Source organism: Crinia signifera, unplaced genomic scaffold (assembly GCF_055691185.1).
Source record: "Crinia signifera unplaced genomic scaffold, ASM5569118v1 HAP2_SCAFFOLD_386, whole genome shotgun sequence".
NCBI lineage: Eukaryota > Metazoa > Chordata > Amphibia > Anura > Myobatrachidae > Crinia > Crinia signifera.
This window is the reverse complement of record NW_028142279.1, coordinates 59,315-86,362: the sequence shown is the minus strand read 5'-3', so window position 1 is coordinate 86,362 and position 27,048 is coordinate 59,315. Positions and strand designations below refer to the sequence as shown.

Here is a 27,048-nt window from a genome sequence, read left to right as displayed (position 1 = left end):
AAAAACATATGTGGGTGATCCCTCACTCCTTGTGTAATAGTGCAGCTTGGCCAGCAGGGAGTTGTTATCCTTTGGGACCCACATTTTTTTTTCACTGAGCGCATTAACTGTAGATAGACAGAAAGATAGATAGATGGTTAGGTATATAAATGGGTAGGTGTGTGGTTGGGTATGTGGATAGATAGTGAATCATTAGATAGACAGATAAGTGGGAGGGAGGGTAGATAAATGGTAAATTATGAGATAGATAGGTGGGTGGGTGAAGTGCAATACCTGTAAAAAAAATATGTGGGTGATCCCTCACTCCTTGTGTAATAGTGCAGCTTGGCCAGCAGGGAGTTGTTATCCTTTGGGACCCACATTTTTTTTTTTCACTGAGTGTATTAACTAAAGATAGATAGGTAGATAAATGGGTGGGTGATTGCGTGGGTAGGTAGATAGTGAATCATTAGATAGATAAATGAGTGGGTGGGTAGATAAATGTTAAACTATTAGATAGGTAGGGGGGTGGGGGTGAAGCACAATACCTGTAAAAAAAATATGTGGGTGATCCCTCACTCCTTGTGTAATAGTGCAGCTTGGCCAGCAGGGAGTTGTTATCCTTTGGGACCCACATATTATTTTCACTGAGCGCATTAACTATAGATAGATAGAAAGATAGATTGTTAGGTATATAAATGGGTAGGTGTGTGGTTGGGTAGGTGGATAGATAGTGAATCAATCATAAGATAGACAGATAAGTGGGCGGGAGGGTAGATAAATGATAAATTATTAGATAGGTGGGTGGGTGAAGTGCAATACCTGTAAAAAAATATGTGGGTGATCCCTCACTTCTTGTGTAATAGTGCAGCTTGGCCAGCAGGGAGTTGTTATCCTTTGGGACCCACATATTTTTTTGACTGAGCGCATTAACTGTAGATAGATAGAAAGATAGATAGATTGTTAGGTATATAAATGGGTAGGTGTGTGGTTGGGTAGGTGGATAGATAGTGAATCATAAGATAGACAGATAAGTGGGTGGGAGGGTAGATAAATGGTACATTATTATATAGATAGGTGGGTGAAGTGCAATACCTGTAAAAAAATATGTGGGTGATCCCTCACTCCTTGTGTAATAGTGCAGCTTGGCCAGCAGGGAGTTGTTATCCTTCGGGACCCACATATTTTTTTCACTGAGTGCATTAACTGTTGATAGACAGAAAGTTAGATAGATGGTTAGGTATATAAATGGGTAGGTGGGTGGTTGGTTAGGTGGATAGATAATTAATCATTAGATAGACAGATAAGTGGGTGGGAGGGTAGATAAATGGTAAATTATTAGATAGGTGGGTGGGTGAAGTGCAATACCTGTAAAAAAAATATGTGGGTGATCCCTCACTCCTTGTGTAATAGTGCAGCTTGGCCAGCAGGGAGTTGTTATCCTTTGGGACCCACATTTTTTTTTTCACTGAGTGTATTAACTGTAGATAGATAGGTAGATAAATGGGTGGGTGAGTGCGTGGGTAGGTAGATAGTGAATCATTAGATAGATAAATGAGTGGGTGGGTAGATAAATGTTAAACTATTAGATAGGTAGGGGGGTGGGGGTGAAGCACAATACCTGTAAAAAAAATATGTGGGTGATCCCTCACTCCTTGTGTAATAGTGCAGCTTGGCCAGCAGGGAGTTATTATCCTTCGGGACCCACATTTTTTTTCACTGAGCACATTAACTGTAGATAGATAGATAGATGGTTAGGTATATAAATGGGTAGGTGTATTGTTGGGTAGGTGGATAGATAGTGACTCATTATATAGACAGATAAGTAGGTGGGAGGGTAGATCAACTGTAAATTATTAGATAGATAGGCAGGTGGGTGAAGTGAAATACCTGTAAAAAAATATTTGGGTGATCCCTCACTCCTTGTGTAATAGTGCAGCTTGGCCAGCAGGGAGTTGTTATCCTTCGGGAACCACATATTTTTTTTACTGAGCGCATTAACTGTTGATAGACAGAAAGATAGATAGATGGTTAGGTATATAAATGGGTAGGTGTGTGGTTGGTTAGGTGGATAGATAATTAATCATTAGATAGACAGATAAGTGGGTGGGAGGGTAGATAAACGGTAAATTATTAGATAGATAGGTGGGTGGGTGAAGTGCAATACCTGTAAAAAAAATATGTGTGTGATCCCTCACTCCTTGTGTAATAGTGCAGCTTGGCCAGCAGGGAGTTGTTATCCTCTGGGACCCACATATTTTTTTCACTGAGCGCATTAACTGTAGATAGATAGAAAGATAGATAGATGTTTAGGTATATTAACGGGTAGATGTGTGGTTGGGTAGGTGGATAGATAGTGACTCATTAGATAGACAGATAAGTGGGTGGGAGGGTAGATAATTTTTTAATTATTAGATAGATAGGTGGGTGGGTAAAGTGCAATACCTGTAAAAAAAATATGTGGGTGATCCCTCACTTCTTGTGTAATAGTGCAGCTTGGCCAGCAGGGAGTTGTTATCCTTCGGGACCCACATTTTTTTCACTGAGCGCATTAACTGTAGATAGATAGATGGTTAGGTATATACATGGGTAGGTGTGTGGTTGGGTAGGTGGATAGATAGTGACTCATTAGATAGACAGATAAGTGGGTGGGAGGGTAGATAAATTGTAAATTATTAGATAGATCGGCAGGTGGGTGAAGTGAAATACCTGTAAAAAAAATATTTGGGTGATCCCTCACTCCTTGTGTAATAGTGCAGCTTGGCCAGCAGGGAGTTGTAATCCTTTGGGACCCACATATTTTTTTTAACTGAGCGCAATAACTGTTGATAGATAGGTAGATAAATTGGTGGGTGCGTGGGTAGGTAGATAGTGAATCATTAGATAGATAAATAAGTGGGTGGGTAGATAAATGTTAAACTATTAGAAAGGTAGGCGGGTGGGGGTGAAGCGCAATACCTGTAAAAAAATATGTGGATGATCCCTCACTCCTTGTGTAATAGTGCAGCTTGGCCAGCAGGGAGTTGTTATCCTTTGGGACCCACATATTTTTTTCACTGAGCGCATTAACTGTTGATAGACAGAAAGAAAGATAGATGTTTAGGTATATTAACGGGTAGATGTGTGGTTGGGTAGGTGGATAGATAGTGACTCATTAGATAGACAGATAAGTGGGTGGGAGGGTAGATAAACGGTAAATTATTAGATAGATAGGTGGGTGGGTGAAGTGCAATACCTGTAAAATAAATATGTAGGTGATCCCTCACTCCTTGTGTAATAGTGCAGCTTGGCCAGCAGGGAGTTGTTATCCTTCGGGACCCACATATTTTTTTCACTGAGCACATTAACTGTAGATAGATAGATAGATGGTTAGGTATATAAATGGGTAGGTGTGTGGTTGGGTAGGTGGATAGATAGTGACTCATTAGTTAGACAGATAAGTAGGTGGGAGGGTAGATCAATTGTAAATTATTAGATAGATAGGCAGGTGGGTGAAGTGAAATACCTGTAAAAAAATATTTGGGTGATCCCTCACTCCTTGTGTAATAGTGCAGCTTGGCCAGCAGGGAGTTGTTATCCTTCGGGACCCACATATTTTTTTCACTGAGCGCATTAACTGTAGATAGATAGATGGTTAGGTATATACATGGGTAGGTGTGTGGTTGGGTAGGTGGATAGATAGTGACTCATTAGATAGACAGATAAGTGGGTGGGAGGGTAGATAAATTGTAAATTATTAGATAGATCGGCAGGTGGGTGAAGTGAAATACCTGTAAAAAAATATTTGGGTGATCCCTCACTCCTTGTGTAATAGTGCAGCTTGGCCAGCAGGGAGTTGTTATCCTTTGGGACCCACATATTTTTTTTAACTGAGCGCAATAACTGTTGATAGATAGGTAGATAAATGGGTGGGTGCGTGGGTAGGTAGATAATGAATCATTAGATAGATAAATAAGTGGGTGGGTAGATAAATGTTAAACTATTAGGTAGGCGGGTGGGGGTGAAGCGCAATACCTGTAAAAAAATATGTGGGTGATCCCTCACTCCTTGTGTAATAGTGCAGCTTGGCCAGCAGGGAGTTGTTATCCTTTGGGACCCACATATTTTTTTCACTGAGCGCATTAACTGTTGATAGACAGAAAGATAGATAGATGGTTAGGTATATAAATGGGTAGGTGTATGGTTGGGTAGGTGGATAGATAGTGACTCATTAGATAGACAGATAAGTGGGTGGGAGGGTAGATAAATTGTAAATTATTAGATAGATAGGCAGGTGGGTGAAGTGAAATACCTGTAAAAAAATATGTGGGTGATCCCTCACTCCTTGTGTAATAGTGCAGCTTGGCCAGCAGGGAGTTGTTATCCTTTGGGACCCACATATTTTTTTCACTGAGCGCATTAACTGTAGATAGATAGAAAGATAGATAGATGTTTAGGTATATTAACGGGTAGATGTTTGGTTGGGTAGGTGGATAGATAGTGACTCATTAGATAGACAGATAAGTGGGTGGGAGGGTAGATAAATGATAAATTATTAGATAGATAGGTGGGTGAAGTGCAATACATGTAAAAAAATATGTGGGTGATCCCTCACTTCTTGTGCAATACCTGTAATTAAATAAATAGAGATACAGATAAACAGGTGGGCAGGCCGATAGATAGTATATCATTAGATAGACATATAGATGAATGGCTGTGTAGGTAGATAGATGATAATTCATTAGATAGATAGATAGATGGTTGGATAGGTACATAGGGGCAGATGTATTAGGTCTTAACAAGAGATAAATGCAAGGATGATAATGAGAGATAAACATCCAGCCAATCACCTGCTAACTGCCATATTACAGGCTGTGTTTGAAAAAAAGTCAGTAAGGAGCTGATTGGCTGGACGTTTATCTCTCTTTATCACCCTTGCATTTATCTCTTGTTAAGGTTTAATACATCTGCCCCAGTGTTAGTCAATTATTGGATAGGTAGATAGATGCTAAATGATCCATTAAATAGACAAATCATAGCTGCATTGATTTGTAAAGTAGAGGCATGTACAAAGAGGTGGGTGATCCCTCCCTCTCATTTTTCTAAAGCCCCATACACGCTACACGAGAAATGAAAAGATATCACTCAGAAGAGCATTTTTCAGCAAACTCTTTTCTTTGAAAAAAAATCTCTTGTGTGTATACTCAATATCAGTAATGATGTGCGCTCCCGCGCATCATTAACGACCTCCGCCTTCACTTGAACATCCAGGTCAACTCTGGCCATATAGCCTATGACCCGCATGTTCAGCAGGTCACTGGGACATCACTGAACGATTTCGGTAACCGATTTCATTCAGTGTGAATAGGGGAACCACTAATATAGTTAACTATATAGATGGGGCCCCTATACTCCCAGTGTGTAAAGGGCTTAAGGGTCATTGTATACTGCGAACATATTATCATGCCTCTTTTCATTTTTTAAGTGAGAATTCTCCATAAAACAGATGATAAGGTCATACCAGCCGACTACTGCGAGGTGACCTGGACTGCAGAATTGTCCTCACGTCAACGAACAAAAACGAATTCAGGTAATTAATGAAAATTAATTACTGATAATATGTTTTGGTATACATTTGAAATTCACAAATAGGAGTTCTCGCTAGGGACTCTTCTATTATTGTATATTGTGATAACTAAGTGTACAGTTAAATAGAGATAGCTAGAGAGAAATCAAAAGAGTAAAAAATAAACATACCTTCCCCCTTCACTGTCCACTAGGGCAGCTTGGCGGACATGGAGGTGAAGGAAGGGAACTCAGTAACACACTTTTTATTTCAGTCAGTGCCCTACCTCCCACAAAAAATATGTGGGTGATCCCTCACTCCTTGTATAATAGGGCATCTTGACCAACAGGAAGGGTGGGATCCTTAGGTGGGTAGGTAGGTATTTTGTAAATCATTAGATAAATGGGTGGGTAGATAAATGTTAAACTCTTAGATAGGTGGGTGGGGGGAAGCGCAATACCTGTAAAAACATATGTGGGGTGATCCCTCGCTCCTTGTGTAATAGTGCAGCTTGGCCTGCAGGGAGTTGTTATCCTTCGGGACCCACATATTTTTTTCACTGAGCGCATTAACTGTAGATAGACAGAAAGATAGATAGATGGTTAGGTATATAAATGGGTAGGTGTGTGGTTGGGTATGTGGATAGATAGTGAATCATTAGATAGACAGATAAGTGGGAGGGAGGGTAGATAAATGGTAAATTATGAGATAGATAGGTGGGTGGGTGAAGTGCAATACCTGTAAAAAAAATATGTGGGTGATCCCTCACTCCTTGTGTAATAGTGCAGCTTGGCCAGCAGGGAGTTGTTATCCTTTGGGACCCACATTTTTTTTTCACTGAGCGCATTAACTGTAGATAGACAGAAAGATAGATAGATGGTTAGGTATATAAATGGGTAGGTGTGTGGTTGGGTATGTGGATAGATAGTGAATCATTAGATAGACAGATAAGTGGGAGGGAGGGTAGATAAATGGTAAATTATGAGATAGGTGGGTGGGTGAAGTGCAATACCTGTAAAAAAAATATGTGGGTGATCCCTCACTCCTTGTGTAATAGTGCAGCTTGGCCAGCAGGGAGTTGTTATCCTTTGGGACCCACATATTATTTTCACTGAGCGCATTAACTATAGATAGATAGAAAGATAGATTGTTAGGTATATAAATGGGTAGGTGTGTGGTTGGGTAGGTGGATAGATAGTGAATCATAATATAGACAGATAAGTGGGCGGGAGGGTAGATAAATGATAAATTATTAGATAGGTGGGTGGGTGAAGTGCAATACCTGTAAAAAAATATGTGGGTGATCCCTCACTTCTTGTGTAATAGTGCAGCTTGGCCAGCAGGGAGTTGTTATCCTTTGGGACCCACATATTTTTTTGACTGAGCGCATTAACTGTAGATAGATAGAAAGATAGATAGATTGTTAGGTATATAAATGGGTAGGTGTGTGGTTGGGTAGGTGGATAGATAGTGAATCATAAGATAGACAGATAAGTGGGTGGGAGGGTAGATAAATGGTACATTATTATATAGATAGGTGGGTGAAGTGCAATACCTCTTAAAAAAATATGTGGGTGATCCCTCACTCCTTGTGTAATAGTGCAGATTGGCCAGCAGGGAGTTATTATCCTTCGGGACCCACATATTTTTTTCACTGAGTGCATTAACTGTTGATAGACAGAAAGATAGATAGATGGTTAGGTATATAAATGGGTAGGTGTGTGGTTGGTTAGGTGGATAGATAATTAATCATTAGATAGACAGATAAGTGGGTGGGAGGGTAGATAAACGGTAAATTATTAGATAGATAGGTGGGTGGGTGAAGTGCAATACCTGTAAAAAAAATATGTGGGTGATCCCTCACTCCTTGTGTAATAGTGCAGCTTGGCCAGCAGGGAGTTGTTATCCTTTGGGACCCACATATTTTTTTCACTGAGCGCATTAACTGTTGATAGACAGAAAGATAGATAGATGGTTAGGTATATAAATGGGTAGGTGTGTGGTTGGGTAGGTGGATAGATAGTGACTCATTAGATAGACAGATAAGTAGGTGGGAGGGTAGATCAATTGTAAATTATTAGATAGATAGGCAGGTGGGTGAAGTGAAATACCTGTAAAAAAATATTTGGGTGATCCCTCACTCCTTGTGTAATATTGCAGCTTGGCCAGCAGGGAGTTGTTATCTTCTGGGACCCACATATTTTTTTCACTGAGCGCATTAACTGTAGATAGATAGAAAGATAGATAGATGTTTAGGTATATTAACGGGTAGATGTGTGGTTGGGTAGGTGGATAGATAGTGACTCATTAGATAGACAGATAAGTGGGTGGGAGGGTAGATAAATGGTAAATTATTAGATAGATAGGTGGGTGGGTGAAGTGCAATACCTGTAAAAAAAATATGTGGGTGATCCCTCACTCCTTGTGTAATAGTGCAGCTTGGCCAGCAGGGAGTTGTTATCCTTTGGGACCCACATTTTTTTTTTTCACTGAGTGTATTAACTGTAGATAGATAGGTAGATAAATGGGTGGGTGAGTGCGTGGGTAGGTAGATAGTGAATCATTAGATAGATAAATGAGTGGGTGGGTAGATAAATGTTAAACTATTAGATAGGTAGGGGGTGGGGGTGAAGCACAATACCTGTAAAAAAAATATGTGGGTGATCCCTCACTCCTTGTGTAATAGTGCAGCTTGGCCAGCAGGGAGTTGTTATCCTTTGGGACCCACATTTTTTTTTTCACTGAGTGTATTAACTGTAGATAGATAGGTAGATAAATGGGTGGGTGAGTGCGTGGGTAGGTAGATAGTGAATCATTAGATAGATAAATGAGTGGGTGGGTAGATAAATGTTAAACTATTAGATAGGTAGAAGGGTGGGGGTGAAGCACAATACCTGTAAAAAAAATATGTGGGTGATCCCTCACTCCTTGTGTAATAGTGCAGCTTGGCCAGCAGGGAGTTATTATCCTTCGGGACCCACATTTTTTTTCACTGAGCACATTAACTGTAGATAGATAGATAGATGGTTAGGTATATAAATGGGTAGGTGTATTGTTGGGTAGGTGGATAGATAGTGACTCATTATATAGACAGATAAGTAGGTGGGAGGGTAGATAAATTGTAAATTATTAGATAGATAGGCAGGTGGGTGAAGTGAAATACCTGTAAAAAAATATGTGGGTGATCCCTCACTCCTTGTGTAATAGTGCAGCTTGGCCAGCAGGGAGTTGTTATCCTTCGGGAACCACATATTTTTTTTACTGAGCGCATTAACTGTTGATAGACAGAAAGATAGATAGATGGTTAGGTATATAAATGGGTAGGTGTGTGGTTGGTTAGGTGGATAGATAATTAATCATTAGATAGACAGATAAGTGGGTGGGAGGGTAGATAAACGGTAAATTATTAGATAGATAGGTGGGTGGGTGAAGTGCAATACCTGTAAAAAAAATATGTGTGTGATCCCTCACTCCTTGTGTAATAGTGCAGCTTGGCCAGCAGGGAGTTGTTATCCTCTGGGACCCACATATTTTTTTCACTGAGCGCATTAACTGTAGATAGATAGAAAGATAGATAGATGTTTAGGTATATTAACGGGTAGATGTGTGGTTGGGTAGGTGGATAGATAGTGACTCATTAGATAGACAGATAAGTGGGTGGGAGGGTAGATAATTTTTTAATTATTAGATAGATAGGTGGGTGGGTGAAGTGCAATACCTGTAAAAAAAATATGTGGGTGATCCCTCACTTCTTGTGTAATAGTGCAGCTTGGCCAGCAGGGAGTTGTTATCCTTCGGGACCCACATTTTTTTCACTGAGCGCATTAACTGTAGATAGATAGATGGTTAGGTATATACATGGGTAGGTGTGTGGTTGGGTAGGTGGATAGATAGTGACTCATTAGATAGACAGATAAGTGGGTGGGAGGGTAGATAAATTGTAAATTATTAGATAGATCGGCAGGTGGGTGAAGTGAAATACCTGTAAAAAAAATATTTGGGTGATCCCTCACTCCTTGTGTAATAGTGCAGCTTGGCCAGCAGGGAGTTGTAATCCTTTGGGACCCACATATTTTTTTTAATTGAGCGCAATAACTGTTGATAGATAGGTAGATGGTTAGGTATATAAATGGGTAGGTGTATTGTTGGGTAGGTGGATAGATAGTGACTCATTATATAGACAGATAAGTAGGTGGGAGGGTAGATCAACTGTAAATTATTAGATAGATAGGCAGGTGGGTGAAGTGAAATACCTGTAAAAAAATATTTGGGTGATCCCTCACTCCTTGTGTAATAGTGCAGCTTGGCCAGCAGGGAGTTGTTATCCTTCGGGAACCACATATTTTTTTTACTGAGCGCATTAACTGTTGATAGACAGAAAGATAGATAGATGGTTAGGTATATAAATGGGTAGGTGTGTCATTGGTTAGGTGGATAGATAATTAATCATTAGATAGACAGATAAGTGGGTGGGAGGGTAGATAAACGGTAAATTATTAGATAGATAGGTGGGTGGGTGAAGTGCAATACCTGTAAAAAAAATATGTGTGTGATCCCTCACTCCTTGTGTAATAGTGCAGCTTGGCCAGCAGGGAGTTGTTATCCTCTGGGACCCACATATTTTTTTCACTGAGCGCATTAACTGTAGATAGATAGAAAGATAGATAGATGTTTAGGTATATTAACGGGTAGATGTGTGGTTGGGTAGGTGGATAGATAGTGACTCATTAGATAGACAGATAAGTGGGTGGGAGGGTAGATAATTTTTTAATTATTAGATAGATAGGTGGGTGGGTGAAGTGCAATACCTGTAAAAAAAATATGTGGGTGATCCCTCACTTCTTGTGTAATAGTGCAGCTTGGCCAGCAGGGAGTTGTTATCCTTCGGGACCCACATTTTTTTCACTGAGCGCATTAACTGTAGATAGATAGATGGTTAGGTATATACATGGGTAGGTGTGTGGTTGGGTAGGTGGATAGATAGTGACTCATTAGATAGACAGATAAGTGGGTGGGAGGGTAGATAAATTGTAAATTATTAGATAGATCGGCAGGTGGGTGAAGTGAAATACCTGTAAAAAAAATATTTGGGTGATCCCTCACTCCTTGTGTAATAGTGCAGCTTGGCCAGCAGGGAGTTGTAATCCTTTGGGACCCACATATTTTTTTTAACTGAGCGCAATAACTGTTGATAGATAGGTAGATAAATTGGTGGGTGCGTGGGTAGGTAGATAGTGAATCATTAGATAGATAAATAAGTGGGTGGGTAGATAAATGTTAAACTATTAGAAAGGTAGGCGGGTGGGGGTGAAGCGCAATACCTGTAAAAAAATATGTGGATGATCCCTCACTCCTTGTGTAATAGTGCAGCTTGGCCAGCAGGGAGTTGTTATCCTTTGGGACCCACATATTTTTTTCACTGAGCGCATTAACTGTTGATAGACAGAAAGAAAGATAGATGTTTAGGTATATTAACGGGTAGATGTGTGGTTGGGTAGGTGGATAGATAGTGACTCATTAGATAGACAGATAAGTGGGTGGGAGGGTAGATAAACGGTAAATTATTAGATAGATAGGTGGGTGGGTGAAGTGCAATACCTGTAAAAAAAATATGTAGGTGATCCCTCACTCCTTGTGTAATAGTGCAGCTTGGCCAGCAGGGAGTTGTTATCCTTCGGGACCCACATATTTTTTTCACTGAGCACATTAACTGTAGATAGATAGATAGATGGTTAGGTATATAAATGGGTAGGTGTGTGGTTGGGTAGGTGGATAGATAGTGACTCATTAGTTAGACAGATAAGTAGGTGGGAGGGTAGATCAATTGTAAATTATTAGATAGATAGGCAGGTGGGTGAAGTGAAATACCTGTAAAAAAATATTTGGGTGATCCCTCACTCCTTGTGTAATAGTGCAGCTTGGCCAGCAGGGAGTTGTTATCCTTCGGGACCCACATATTTTTTTCACTGAGCGCATTAACTGTAGATAGATAGATGGTTAGGTATATACATGGGTAGGTGTGTGGTTGGGTAGGTGGATAGATAGTGACTCATTAGATAGACAGATAAGTGGGTGGGAGGGTAGATAAATGATAAATTATTAGATAGATAGGTGGGTGAAGTGCAATACATGTAAAAAAATATGTGGGTGATCCCTCACTTCTTGTGCAATACCTGTAATTAAATAAATAGAGATACAGATAAACAGGTGGGCAGGCCGATAGATAGTATATCATTAGATAGACATATAGATGAATGGCTGTGTAGGTAGATAGATGATAATTCATTAGATAGATAGATAGATGGTTGGATAGGTACATAGGGGCAGATGTATTAGGTCTTAACAAGAGATAAATGCAAGGATGATAATGAGAGATAAACATCCAGCCAATCACCTGCTAACTGCCATATTACAGGCTGTGTTTGAAAAAAAGTCAGTAAGGAGCTGATTGGCTGGACGTTTATCTCTCTTTATCACCCTTGCATTTATCTCTTGTTAAGGTTTAATACATCTGCCCCAGTGTTAGTCAATTATTGGATAGGTAGATAGATGCTAAATGATCCATTAAATAGACAAATCATAGCTGCATTGATTTGTAAAGTAGAGGCATGTACAAAGAGGTGGGTGATCCCTCCCTCTCATTTTTCTAAAGCCCCATACACGCTACACGAGAAATGAAAAGATATCACTCAGAAGAGCATTTTTCAGCAAACTCTTTTCTTTGAAAAAAAATCTCTTGTGTGTATACTCAATATCAGTAATGATGTGCGCTCCCGCGCATCATTAACGACCTCCGCCTTCACTTGAACATCCAGGTCAACTCTGGCCATATAGCCTATGACCCGCATGTTCAGCAGGTCACTGGGACATCACTGAACGATTTCGGTAACCGATTTCATTCAGTGTGAATAGGGGAACCACTAATATAGTTAACTATATAGATGGGGCCCCTATACTCCCAGTGTGTAAAGGGCTTAAGGGTCATTGTATACTGCGAACATATTATCATGCCTCTTTTCATTTTTTAAGTGAGAATTCTCCATAAAACAGATGATGAGGTCATACCAGCCGACTACTGCGAGGTGACCTGGACTGCAGAATTGTCCTCACGTCAACGAACAAAAACGAATTCAGGTAATTAATGAAAATTAATTACTGATAATATGTTTTGGTATACATTTGAAATTCACAAATAGGAGTTCTCGCTAGGGACTCTTCTATTATTGTATATTGTGATAACTAAGTGTACAGTTAAATAGAGATAGCTAGAGAGAAATCAAAAGAGTAAAAAATAAACATACCTTCCCCCTTCACTGTCCACTAGGGCAGCTTGGCGGACATGGAGGTGAAGGAAGGGAACTCAGTAACACACTTTTTATTTCAGTCAGTGCCCTACCTCCCACAAAAAATATGTGGGTGATCCCTCACTCCTTGTATAATAGGGCATCTTGACCAACAGGAAGGGTGGGATCCTTAGGTGGGTAGGTAGGTATTTTGTAAATCATTAGATAAATGGGTGGGTAGATAAATGTTAAACTCTTAGATAGGTGGGTGGGGGGAAGCGCAATACCTGTAAAAACATATGTGGGGTGATCCCTCGCTCCTTGTGTAATAGTGCAGCTTGGCCTGCAGGGAGTTGTTATCCTTCGGGACCCACATATTTTTTTCACTGAGCGCATTAACTGTAGATAGACAGAAAGATAGATAGATGGTTAGGTATATAAATGGGTAGGTGTGTGGTTGGGTATGTGGATAGATAGTGAATCATTAGATAGACAGATAAGTGGGAGGGAGGGTAGATAAATGGTAAATTATGAGATAGATAGGTGGGTGGGTGAAGTGCAATACCTGTAAAAAAAATATGTGGGTGATCCCTCACTCCTTGTGTAATAGTGCAGCTTGGCCAGCAGGGAGTTGTTATCCTTTGGGACCCACATTTTTTTTTCACTGAGCGCATTAACTGTAGATAGACAGAAAGATAGATAGATGGTTAGGTATATAAATGGGTAGGTGTGTGGTTGGGTATGTGGATAGATAGTGAATCATTAGATAGACAGATAAGTGGGAGGGAGGGTAGATAAATGGTAAATTATGAGATAGGTGGGTGGGTGAAGTGCAATACCTGTAAAAAAAATATGTGGGTGATCCCTCACTCCTTGTGTAATAGTGCAGCTTGGCCAGCAGGGAGTTGTTATCCTTTGGGACCCACATATTATTTTCACTGAGCGCATTAACTATAGATAGATAGATAGAAAGATAGATTGTTAGGTATATAAATGGGTAGGTGTGTGGTTGGGTAGGTGGATAGATAGTGAATCATAATATAGACAGATAAGTGGGCGGGAGGGTAGATAAATGATAAATTATTAGATAGGTGGGTGGGTGAAGTGCAATACCTGTAAAAAAATATGTGGGTGATCCCTCACTTCTTGTGTAATAGTGCAGCTTGGCCAGCAGGGAGTTGTTATCCTTTGGGACCCACATATTTTTTTGACTGAGCGCATTAACTGTAGATAGATAGAAAGATAGATAGATTGTTAGGTATATAAATGGGTAGGTGTGTGGTTGGGTAGGTGGATAGATAGTGAATCATAAGATAGACAGATAAGTGGGTGGGAGGGTAGATAAATGGTACATTATTATATAGATAGGTGGGTGAAGTGCAATACCTCTTAAAAAAATATGTGGGTGATCCCTCACTCCTTGTGTAATAGTGCAGCTTGGCCAGCAGGGAGTTATTATCCTTCGGGACCCACATATTTTTTTCACTGAGTGCATTAACTGTTGATAGACAGAAAGATAGATAGATGGTTAGGTATATAAATGGGTAGGTGTGTGGTTGGTTAGGTGGATAGATAATTAATCATTAGATAGACAGATAAGTGGGTGGGAGGGTAGATAAACGGTAAATTATTAGATAGATAGGTGGGTGGGTGAAGTGCAATACCTGTAAAAAAAATATGTGGGTGATCCCTCACTCCTTGTGTAATAGTGCAGCTTGGCCAGCAGGGAGTTGTTATCCTTTGGGACCCACATATTTTTTTCACTGAGCGCATTAACTGTTGATAGACAGAAAGATAGATAGATGGTTAGGTATATAAATGGGTAGGTGTGTGGTTGGGTAGGTGGATAGATAGTGACTCATTAGACAGACAGATAAGTAGGTGGGAGGGTAGATCAATTGTAAATTATTAGATAGATAGGCAGGTGGGTGAAGTGAAATACCTGTAAAAAAATATTTGGGTGATCCCTCACTCCTTGTGTAATAGTGCAGCTTGGCCAGCAGGGAGTTGTTATCCTCTGGGACCCACATATTTTTTTCACTGAGCGCATTAACTGTAGATAGATAGAAAGATAGATAGATGTTTAGGTATATTAACGGGTAGATGTGTGGTTGGGTAGGTGGATAGATAGTGACTCATTAGATAGACAGATAAGTGGGTGGGAGGGTAGATAAACGGTAAATTATTAGATAGGTGGGTGGGTGAAGTGCAATACCTGTAAAAAAAATATGTAGGTGATCCCTCACTCCTTGTGTAATAGTGCAGCTTGGCCAGCAGGGAGTTGTTATCCTTCGGGACCCACATTTTTTTTCACTGAGCACATTAACTGTAGATAGATAGATAGATAGATGGTTAGGTATATAAATGGGTAGGTGTATTGTTGGGTAGGTGGATAGATAGTGACTCATTAGATAGACAGATAAGTAGGTGGGAGGGTAGATCAACTGTAAATTATTAGATAGATAGGCAGGTGGGTGAAGTGAAATACCTGTAAAAAAATATTTGGGTGATCCCTCACTCCTTGTGTAATAGTGCAGCTTGGCCAGCAGGGAGTTGTTATCCTTCGGGAACCACATATTTTTTTCAGTGAGCGCATTAACTGTTGATAGACAGAAAGATAGATAGATGGTTAGGTATATAAATGGGTAGGTGTGTGGTTGGTTAGGTGGATAGATAATTAATCATTAGATAGACAGATAAGTGGGTGGGAGGGTAGATAAACGGTAAATTATTAGATAGATAGGTGGGTGGGTGAAGTGCAATACCTGTAAAAAAAATATGTAGGTGATCCCTCACTCCTTGTGTAATAGTGCAGCTTGGCCAGCAGGGAGTTGTTATCCTTCGGGACCCACATTTGTTTTCACTGAGCACATTAACTGTAGATAGATAGATAGATGGTTAGGTATATAAATGGGTAGGTGTGTGGTTGGGTAGGTGGATAGATAGTGACTCATTAGTTAGACAGATAAGTAGGTGGGAGGGTAGATCAATTGTAAATTATTAGATAGATAGGCAGGTGGGTGAAGTGAAATACCTGTAAAAAAATATTTGGGTGATCCCTCACTCCTTGTGTAATAGTGCAGCTTGGCCAGCAGGGAGTTGTTATCCTTCGGGACCCACATATTTTTTTCACTGAGCGCATTAACTGTAGATAGATAGATGGTTAGGTATATACATGGGTAGGTGTGTGGTTGGGTAGGTGGATAGATAGTGACTCATTAGATAGACAGATAAGTGGGTGGGAGGGTAGATAAATTGTAAATTATTAGATAGATCGGCAGGTGGGTGAAGTGAAATACCTGTAAAAAAATATTTGGGTGATCCCTCACTCCTTGTGTAATAGTGCAGCTTGGCCAGCAGGGAGTTGTTATCCTTTGGGACCCACATATTTTTTTTAACTGAGCGCAATAACTGTTGATAGATAGGTAGATAAATGGGTGGGTGCGTGGGTAGGTAGATAATGAATCATTAGATAGATAAATAAGTGGGTGGGTAGATAAATGTTAAACTATTAGATAGGTAGGCGGGTGGGGGTGAAGCGCAATACCTGTAAAAAAATATGTGGGTGATCCCTCACTCCTTGTGTAATAGTGCAGCTTGGCCAGCAGGGAGTTGTTATCCTTTGGGACCCACATATTTTTTTCACTGAGCGCATTAACTGTTGATAGACAGAAAGATAGATAGATGGTTAGGTATATAAATGGGTAGGTGTATGGTTGGGTAGGTGGATAGATAGTGACTCATTAGATAGACAGATAAGTGGGAGGGAGGGTAGATAAATGGTAAATTATGAGATAGATAGGTGGGTGGGTGAAGTGCAATACCTGTAAAAAAAATATGTGGGTGATCCCTCACTCCTTGTGTAATAGTGCAGCTTGGCCAGCAGGGAGTTGTTATCCTTTGGGACCCACATATTTTTTTTTTCACTGAGTGTATTAACTAAAGATAGATAGGTAGATAAATGGGTGGGTGATTGCGTGGGTAGGTAGATAGTGAATCATTAGATAGATAAATGAGTGGGTGGGTAGATAAATGTTAAACTATTAGATAGGTAGGGGGGTGGGGGTGAAGCACAATACCTGTAAAAAAAATATGTGGGTGATCCCTCACTCCTTGTGTAATAGTGCAGCTTGGCCAGCAGGGAGTTGTTATCCTTTGGGACCCACATATTATTTTCACTGAGCGCATTAACTATAGATAGATAGAAAGATAGATTGTTAGGTATATAAATGGGTAGGTGTGTGGTTGGGTAGGTGGATAGATAGTGAATCAATCATAAGATAGACAGATAAGTGGGCGGGAGGGTAGATAAATGATAAATTATTAGATAGGTGGGTGGGTGAAGTGCAATACCTGTAAAAAAATATGTGGGTGATCCCTCACTTCTTGTGTAATAGTGCAGCTTGGCCAGCAGGGAGTTGTTATCCTTTGGGACCCACATATTTTTTTGACTGAGCGCATTAACTGTAGATAGATAGAAAGATAGATAGATTGTTAGGTATATAAATGGGTAGGTGTGTGGTTGGGTAGGTGGATAGATAGTGAATCATAAGATAGACAGATAAGTGGGTGGGAGGGTAGATAAATGGTACATTATTATATAGATAGGTGGGTGAAGTGCAATACCTGTAAAAAAATATGTGGGTGATCCCTCACTCCTTGTGTAATAGTGCAGCTTGGCCAGCAGGGAGTTGTTATCCTTCGGGACCCACATATTTTTTTCACTGAGTGCATTAACTGTTGATAGACAGAAAGTTAGATAGATGGTTAGGTATATAAATGGGTAGGTGGGTGGTTGGTTAGGTGGATAGATAATTAATCATTAGATAGAAAGATAAGTGGGTGGGAGGGTAGATAAACGGTAAATTATTAGATAGATAGGTGGGTGGGTGAAGTGCAATACCTGTAAAAAAAAATATGTGGGTGATTCCTCACTCCTTGTGTAATAGTGCAGCTTGGCCAGCAGGGAGTTGTTATCCTTTGGGACCCACGTATTTTTTTCACTGAGCGCATTAACTGTTGATAGACAGAAAGATAGATAGATGGTTAGGTATATAAATGGGTAGGTGTGTGGTTGGGTAGGTGGATAGATAGTGACTCATTAGATAGACAGATAAGTAGGTGGGAGGGTAGATCAATTGTAAATTATTAGATAGATAGGCAGGTGGGTGAAGTGAAATACCTGTAAAAAAATATTTGGGTGATCCCTCACTCCTTGTGTAATAGTGCAGCTTGGCCAGCAGGGAGTTGTTATCCTCTGGGACCCACATATTTTTTTCACTGAGCGCATTAACTGTAGATAGATAGAAAGATAGATAGATGTTTAGGTATATTAACGGGTAGATGTGTGGTTGGGTAGGTGGATAGATAGTGACTCATTAGATAGACAGATAAGTGGGTGGGAGGGTAGATAAATGGTAAATTATTAGATAGGTGGGTGGGTGAAGTGCAATACCTGTAAAAAAATATGTGGGTGATCCCTCACTCCTTGTGTAATAGTGCAGCTTGGCCAGCAGGGAGTTGTTATCCTTTGGGACCCACATTTTTTTTTTTCACTGAGTGTATTAACTGTAGATAGATAGGTAGATAAATGGGTGGGTGAGTGCGTGGGTAGGTAGATAGTGAATCATTAGATAGATAAATGAGTGGGTGGGTAGATAAATGTTAAACTATTAGATAGGTAGGGGGGTGGGGGTGAAGCACAATACCTGTAAAAAAAATATTTGGGTGATCCCTCACTCCTTGTGTAATAGTGCAGCTTGGCCAGCAGGGAGTTATTATCCTTCGGGACCCACATTTTTTTTCACTGAGCACATTAACTGTAGATAGATAGATAGATGGTTAGGTATATAAATGGGTAGGTGTATTGTTGGGTAGGTGGATAGATAGTGACTCATTATATAGACAGATAAGTAGGTGGGAGGGTAGATCAACTGTAAATTATTAGATAGATAGGCAGGTGGGTGAAGTGAAATACCTGTAAAAAAATATTTGGGTGATCCCTCACTCCTTGTGTAATAGTGCAGCTTGGCCAGCAGGGAGTTGTTATCCTTCGGGAACCACATATTTTTTTTACTGAGCGCATTAACTGTTGATAGACAGAAAGATAGATAGATGGTTAGGTATATAAATGGGTAGGTGTGTGGTTGGTTAGGTGGATAGATAATTAATCATTAGATAGACAGATAAGTGGGTGGGAGGGTAGATAAACGGTAAATTATTAGATAGATAGGTGGGTGGGTGAAGTGCAATACCTGTAAAAAAAATATGTGTGTGATCCCTCACTCCTTGTGTAATAGTGCAGCTTGGCCAGCAGGGAGTTGTTATCCTCTGGGACCCACATATTTTTTTCACTGAGCGCATTAACTGTAGATAGATAGAAAGATAGATAGATGTTTAGGTATATTAACGGGTAGATGTGTGGTTGGGTAGGTGGATAGATAGTGACTCATTAGATAGACAGATAAGTGGGTGGGAGGGTAGATAATTTTTAAATTATTAGATAGATAGGTGGGTGGGTGAAGTGCAATACCTGTAAAAAAAATATGTGGGTGATCCCTCACTCCTTGTGTAATAGTGCAGCTTGGCCAGCAGGGAGTTGTTATCCTTCGGGACCCACATTTTTTTCACTGAGCGCATTAACTGTAGATAGATAGATGGTTAGGTATATACATGGGTAGGTGTGTGGTTGGGTAGGTGGATAGATAGTGACTCATTAGATAGACAGATAAGTGGGTGGGAGGGTAGATAAATTGTAAATTATTAGATAGATCGGCAGGTGGGTGAAGTGAAATACCTGTAAAAAAAATATTTGGGTGATCCCTCACTCCTTGTGTAATAGTGCAGCTTGGCCAGCAGGGAGTTGTAATCCTTTGGGACCCACATATTTTTTTTAACTGAGCGCAATAACTGTTGATAGATAGGTAGATAAATTGGTGGGTGCGTGGGTAGGTAGATAGTGAATCATTAGATAGATAAATAAGTGGGTGGGTAGATAAATGTTAAACTATTAGAAAGGTAGGCGGGTGGGGGTGAAGCGCAATACCTGTAAAAAAATATGTGGATGATCCCTCACTCCTTGTGTAATAGTGCAGCTTGGCCAGCAGGGAGTTGTTATCCTTTGGGACCCACATATTTTTTTCACTGAGCGCATTAACTGTTGATAGACAGAAAGAAAGATAGATGTTTAGGTATATTAACGGGTAGATGTGTGGTTGGGTAGGTGGATAGATAGTGACTCATTAGATAGACAGATAAGTGGGTGGGAGGGTAGATAAACGGTAAATTATTAGATAGATAGGTGGGTGGGTGAAGTGCAATACCTGTAAAAAAAATATGTAGGTGATCCCTCACTCCTTGTGTAATAGTGCAGCTTGGCCAGCAGGGAGTTGTTATCCTTCGGGACCCACATATTTTTTTCACTGAGCACATTAACTGTAGATAGATAGATAGATGGTTAGGTATATAAATGGGTAGGTGTGTGGTTGGGTAGGTGGATAGATAGTGACTCATTAGATAGACAGATAAGTAGGTGGGAGGGTAGATCAATTGTAAATTATTAGATAGATAGGCAGGTGGGTGAAGTGAAATACCTGTAAAAAAATATTTGGGTGATCCCTCACTCCTTGTGTAATAGTGCAGCTTGGCCAGCAGGGAGTTGTTATCCTCTGGGACCCACATATTTTTTTCACTGAGCGCATTAACTGTAGATAGATAGAAAGATAGATAGATGTTTAGGTATATTAACGGGTAGATGTGTGGTTGGGTAGGTGGATAGATAGTGACTCATTAGATAGACAGATAAGTGGGTGGGAGGGTAGATAAATGGTAAATTATTAGATAGGTGGGTGGGTGAAGTGCAATACCTGTAAAAAAAATATGTGGGTGATCCCTCACTCCTTGTGTAATAGTGCAGCTTGGCCAGCAGGGAGTTGTTATCCTTTGGGACCCACATTTTTTTTTCACTGAGTGTATTAACTGTAGATAGATAGGTAGATAAATGGGTGGGTGAGTGCGTGGGTAGGTAGATAGTGAATCATTAGATAGATAAATGAGTGGGTGGGTAGATAAATGTTAAACTATTAGATAGGTAGGGGGGTGGGGGTGAAGCACAATACCTGTAAAAAAAAATATGTGGGTGATCCCTCACTCCTTGTGTAATAGTGCAGCTTGGCCAGCAGGGAGTTGTTATCCTTCGGGACCCACATTTTTTTTCACTGAGCACATTAACTGTAGATAGATAGATAGATAGATGGTTAGGTATATAAATGGGTAGGTGTATTGTTGGGTAGGTGGATAGATAGTGACTCATTAGATAGACAGATAAGTAGGTGGGAGGGTAGATCAACTGTAAATTATTAGATAGATAGGCAGGTGGGTGAAGTGAAATACCTGTAAAAAAATATTTGGGTGATCCCTCACTCCTTGTGTAATAGTGCAGCTTGGCCAGCAGGGAGTTGTTATCCTTCGGGACCCACATATTTTTTTCACTGAGTGCATTAACTGTTGATAGACAGAAAGTTAGATAGATGGTTAGGTATATAAATGGGTAGGTGGGTGGTTGGTTAGGTGGATAGATAATTAATCATTAGATAGAAAGATAAGTGGGTGGGAGGGTAGATAAACGGTAAATTATTAGATAGATAGGTGGGTGGGTGAAGTGCAATACCTGTAAAAAAAATATGTGGGTGATCCCTCACTCCTTGTGTAATAGTGCAGCTTGGCCAGCAGGGAGTTGTTATCCTTTGGGACCCACGTATTTTTTTCACTGAGCGCATTAACTGTTGATAGACAGAAAGATAGATAGATGGTTAGGTATATAAATGGGTAGGTGTGTGGTTGGGTAGGTGGATAGATAGTGACTCATTAGATAGACAGATAAGTAGGTGGGAGGGTAGATCAATTGTAAATTATTAGATAGATAGGCAGGTGGGTGAAGTGAAATACCTGTAAAAAAATATTTGGGTGATCCCTCACTCCTTGTGTAATAGTGCAGCTTGGCCAGCAGGGAGTTGTTATCCTCTGGGACCCACATATTTTTTTCACTGAGCGCATTAACTGTAGATAGATAGAAAGATAGATAGATGTTTAGACGGGTAGATGTGTGGTTGGGTAGGTGGATAGATAGTGACTCATTAGATAGACAGATAAGTGGGTGGGAGGGTAGATAAATGGTAAATTATTAGATTGATAGGTGGGTGGGTGAAGTGCAATACCTGTAAAAAAAATATGTGGGTGATCCCTCACTCCTTGTGTAATAGTGCAGCTTGGCCAGCAGGGAGTTGTTATCCTTTGGGACCCACATTTTTTTTTTTCACTGAGTGTATTAACTGTAGATAGATAGGTAGATAAATGGGTGGGTGAGTGCGTGGGTAGGTAGATAGTGAATCATTAGATAGATAAATGAGTGGGTGGGTAGATAAATGTTAAACTATTAGATAGGTAGGGGGGTGGGGGTGAAGCACAATACCTGTAAAAAAATATTTGGGTGATCCCTCACTCCTTGTGTAATAGTGCAGCTTGGCCAGCAGGGAGTTGTTATCCTTTGGGACCCACATATTTTTTTCACTGAGCGCATTAACTGTTGATAGACAGAAAGATAGATAGATGTTTAGGTATATTAACGGGTAGATGTGTGGTTGGGTAGTTGGATAGATAGTGACTCATTAGATAGACAGATAAGTGGGTGGGAGGGTAGATAAACGGTAAATTATTAAATAGATAGGTGGGTGGGTGAAGTGCAATACCTGTAAAAACATATGTGGGGTGATCCCTCACTCCTTGTGTAATAGTGCAGCTTGGCCAGCAGGGAGTTGTTATCCTTCGGGACCCACATATTTTTTTCACTGAGCGCATTAACTGTAGATAGACAGAAAGATAGATAGATGGTTAGGTATATAAATGGGTAGGTGTGTGGTTGGGTATGTGGATAGATAGTGAATCATTAGATAGACAGATAAGTGGGAGGGAGGGTAGATAAATGGTAAATTATGAGATAGATAGGTGGGTGGGTGAAATGCAATACCTGTAAAAAAAATATGTGGGTGATCCCTCACTCCTTGTGTAATAGTGCAGCTTGGCCAGCAGGGAGTTGTTATCCTTTGGGACCCACATTTTTTTTTCACTGAGCGCATTAACTGTAGATAGACAGAAAGATAGATAGATGGTTAGGTATATAAATGGGTAGGTGTGTGGTTGGGTATGTGGATAGATAGTGAATCATTAGATAGACAGATAAGAGGGAGGGAGGGTAGATAAATGGTAAATTATGAGATAGATAGGTGGGTGGGTGAAGTGCAATACCTGTAAAAAAAATATGTGGGTGATCCCTCACTCCTTGTGTAATAGTGCAGCTTGGCCAGCAGGGAGTTGTTATCCTTTGGGACCCACATTTTTTTTTCACTAAGTGTATTAACTGTAGATAGATAGGTAGATAAATGGGTGGGTGATTGCGTGGGTAGGTAGATAGTGAATCATTAGATAGATAAATGAGTGGGTGGGTAGATAAATGTTAAACTATTAGATAGGTAGGGGGGTGGGGGTGAAGCACAATACCTGTAAAAAAAATATGTGGGTGATCCCTCACTCCTTGTGTAATAGTGCAGCTTGGCCAGCAGGGAGTTGTTATCCTTTGGGACCCACAGATTATTTTCACTGAGCGCATTAGCTATAGATAGATAGATAGAAAGATAGATTGTTAGGTATATAAATGGGTAGGTGTGTGGTTGGGTAGGTGGATAGATAGTGAATCATAATATAGACAGATAAGTGGGCGGGAGGGTAGATAAATGATAAATTATTAGATAGGTGGGTGGGTGAAGTGCAATACCTGTAAAAAAAATATGTAGGTGATCCCTCACTCCTTGTGTAATAGTGCAGCTTGGCCAGCAGGGAGTTGTTATCCTTCCGGACCCACATTTTTTTTCACTGAGCACATTAACTGTAGATAGATAGATAGATGGTTAGGTATATAAATGGGTTTGTGTATTGTTGGGTAGGTGGATAGATAGTGACTCATTAGATAGACAGATAAGTAGGTGGGAGGGTAGATCAACTGTAAATTATTAGATAGATAGGCAGGTGGGTGAAGTGAAATACCTGTAAAAAAATATTTGGGTGATCCCTCACTCCTTGTGTAATAGTGCAGCTTGGCCAGCAGGGAGTTGTTATCCTTCGGGAACCACATATTTTTTTCACTGAGCGCATTAACTGTTGATAGACAGAAAGATAGATAGATGGTTAGGTATATAAATGGGTAGGTGTGTGGTTGGTTAGGTGGATAGATAATTAATCATTAGATAGACAGATAAGTGGGTGGGAGGGTAGATAAACGGTAAATTATTAGATAGATAGGTAGGTGGGTGAAGTGCAATACCTGTAAAAAAAATATGTGTGTGATCCCTCACTCCTTGTGTAATAGTGCAGCTTGGCCAGCAGGGAGTTGTTATCCTCTGGGACTCACATATTTTTTTCACTGAGCGCATTAACTGTAGATAGATAGAAAGATAGATAGATGTTTAGGTATATTAACGGGTAGATGTGTGGTTGGGTAGGTGGATAGATAGTGACTCATTAGATAGACAGATAAGTGGGTGGGAGGGTAGATAATTTTTAAATTATTAGATAGATAGGTGGGTGGGTGAAGTGCAATACCTGTAAAAAAAATATGTGTTTGATCCCTCACTCCTTGTGTAATAGTGCAGCTTGGCCAGCAGGGAGTTGTTATCCTTCAGGACCCACATATTTTTTTCACTGAGCGCATTAACTGTAGATAGATAGATAGATAGATGGTTAGGTATATACATGGGTAGGTGTGTGGTTGGGTAGGTGGATAGTGACTCATTAGATAGACAGATAAGTGGGTGAGAGGGTAGATAAATTGTAAATTATTAGATAGATCGGCAGGTGGGTGAAGTGAAATACCTGTAAAAAAATATTTGGGTGATCCCTCACTCCTTGTGTAATAGTGCAGCTTGGCCAGCAGGGAGTTGTAATCCTTTGGGACCCACATATTTTTTTAACTGAGCGCAATAACTGTTGATAGATAGGTAGATAAATGGGTGGGTGCGTGGGTAGGTAGATAGTGAATCATTAGATAGATAAATAAGTGGGTGGGTAGATAAATGTTAAACTATTAGATAGGTAGGCTGGTGGGGGTGAAGCGCAATACCTGTAAAAAAATATGTGGGTGATCCCTCACTCCTTGTGTAATAGTGCAGCTTGGCCAGCAGGGAGTTGTTATCCTTTGGGACCCACATATTTTTTTCACTGAGCGCATTAACTGTTGATAGACAGAAAGATAGATAGATGTTTAGGTATATTAACGGGTAGATGTGTGGTTGGGTAGGTGGATAGATAGTGACTCATTAGATAGACAGATAAGTGGGTGGGAGGGTAGATAAACGGTAAATTATTAGATAGATAGGTGGATGGGTGAAGTGCAATACCTGTAAAAAAAATATGTGGGTGATCCCTCACTCCTTGTGTAATAGTGCAGCTTGGCCAGCAGGGAGTTGTTATCCTTTGGGACCCACATTTTTTTTTCACTGAGCGCATTAACTGTAGATAGACAGAAAGATAGATAGATGGTTAGGTATATAAATGGGTAGGTGTGTGGTTGGGTATGTGGATAGATAGTGAATCATTAGATAGACAGATAAGTGGGAGGGAGGGTAGATAAATGGTAAATTATGAGATAGATAGGTGGGTGGGTGAAGTGCAATACCTGTAAAAAAAATATGTGGGTGATCCCTCACTCCTTGTGTAATAGTGCAGCTTGGCCAGCAGGGAGTTGTTATCCTTTGGGACCCACATTTTTTTTTTCACTGAGTGTATTAACTGTAGATAGATAGGTAGATAAATGGGTGGGTGATTGCGTGGGTAGGTAGATAGTGAATCATTAGATAGATAAATGAGTGGGTGGGTAGATAAATGTTAAACTATTAGATAGGTAGGGGGGTGGGGGTGAAGCACAATACCTGTAAAAAAAATATGTGGGTGATCCCTCACTCCTTGTGTAATAGTGCAGCTTGGCCAGCAGGGAGTTGTTATCCTTTGGGACCCACATATTATTTTCACTGAGCGCATTAACTATAGATAGATAGATAGAAAGATAGATTGTTAGGTATATAAATGGGTAGGTGTGTGGTTGGGTAGGTGGATAGATAGTGAATCATAATATAGACAGATAAGTGGGCGGGAGGGTAGATAAATGATAAATTATTAGATAGGTGGGTGGGTGAAGTGCAATACCTGTAAAAAAATATGTGGGTGATCCCTCACTTCTTGTGTAATAGTGCAGCTTGGCCAGCAGGGAGTTGTTATCCTTTGGGACCCACATATTTTTTTGACTGAGCGCATTAACTGTAGAAAGATAGATAGATTGTTAGGTATATAAATGGGTAGGTGTGTGGTTGGGTAGGTGGATAGATAGTGAATCATAAGATAGACAGATAAGTGGGTGGGAGGGTAGATAAATGGTACATTATTATATAGATAGGTGGGTGAAGTGCAATACCTCTTAAAAAAATATGTGGGTGATCCCTCACTCCTTGTGTAATAGTGCAGCTTGGCCAGCAGGGAGTTATTATCCTTCGGGACCCACATATTTTTTTCACTGAGTGCATTAACTGTTGATAGACAGAAAGATAGATAGATGGTTAGGTATATAAATGGGTAGGTGGGTGGTTGGTTAGGTGGATAGATAATTAATCATTAGATAGACAGATAAGTGGGTGGGAGGGTAGATAAACGGTAAATTATTAGATAGATAGGTGGGTGGGTGAAGTGCAATACCTGTAAAAAAAATATGTGGGTGATCCCTCACTCCTTGTGTAATAGTGCAGCTTGGCCAGCAGGGAGTTGTTATCCTTTGGGACCCACATATTTTTTTCACTGAGCGCATTAACTGTTGATAGACAGAAAGATAGATAGATGGTTAGGTATATAAATGGGTAGGTGTGTGGTTGGGTAGGTGGATAGATAGTGACTCATTAGATAGACAGATAAGTGGGTGGGAGGGTAGATAAATGGTAAATTATTAGATAGATAGGTGGGTGGGTGAAGTGCAATACCTGTAAAAAAAATATGTGGGTGATCCCTCACTCCTTGTGTAATAGTGCAGCTTGGCCAGCAGGGAGTTGTTATCCTTTGGGACCCACATTTTTTTTTCACTGAGTGTATTAACTGTAGATAGATAGGTAGATAAATGGGTGGGTGAGTGCGTGGGTAGGTAGATAGTGA

General features: G+C 40.2%; 1 long non-coding RNA gene across 1 annotated transcript in view; it reads left to right on the top strand.

Annotated features, from left to right (window-relative positions):
* Positions 1 to 5,441: 5,441 nt before the first annotated feature.
* LOC146055227 (uncharacterized) overlaps positions 5,442 to 27,048 on the top strand; it is a 45,836-nt gene continuing 24,229 nt past the window's right edge. The window contains exons 1-2 of the long non-coding RNA XR_014468535.1: positions 5,442 to 5,548; positions 12,554 to 12,658. This is a non-coding gene — a long non-coding RNA (uncharacterized LOC146055227). The remainder of the gene's footprint in view (positions 5,549 to 12,553; positions 12,659 to 27,048) is intronic.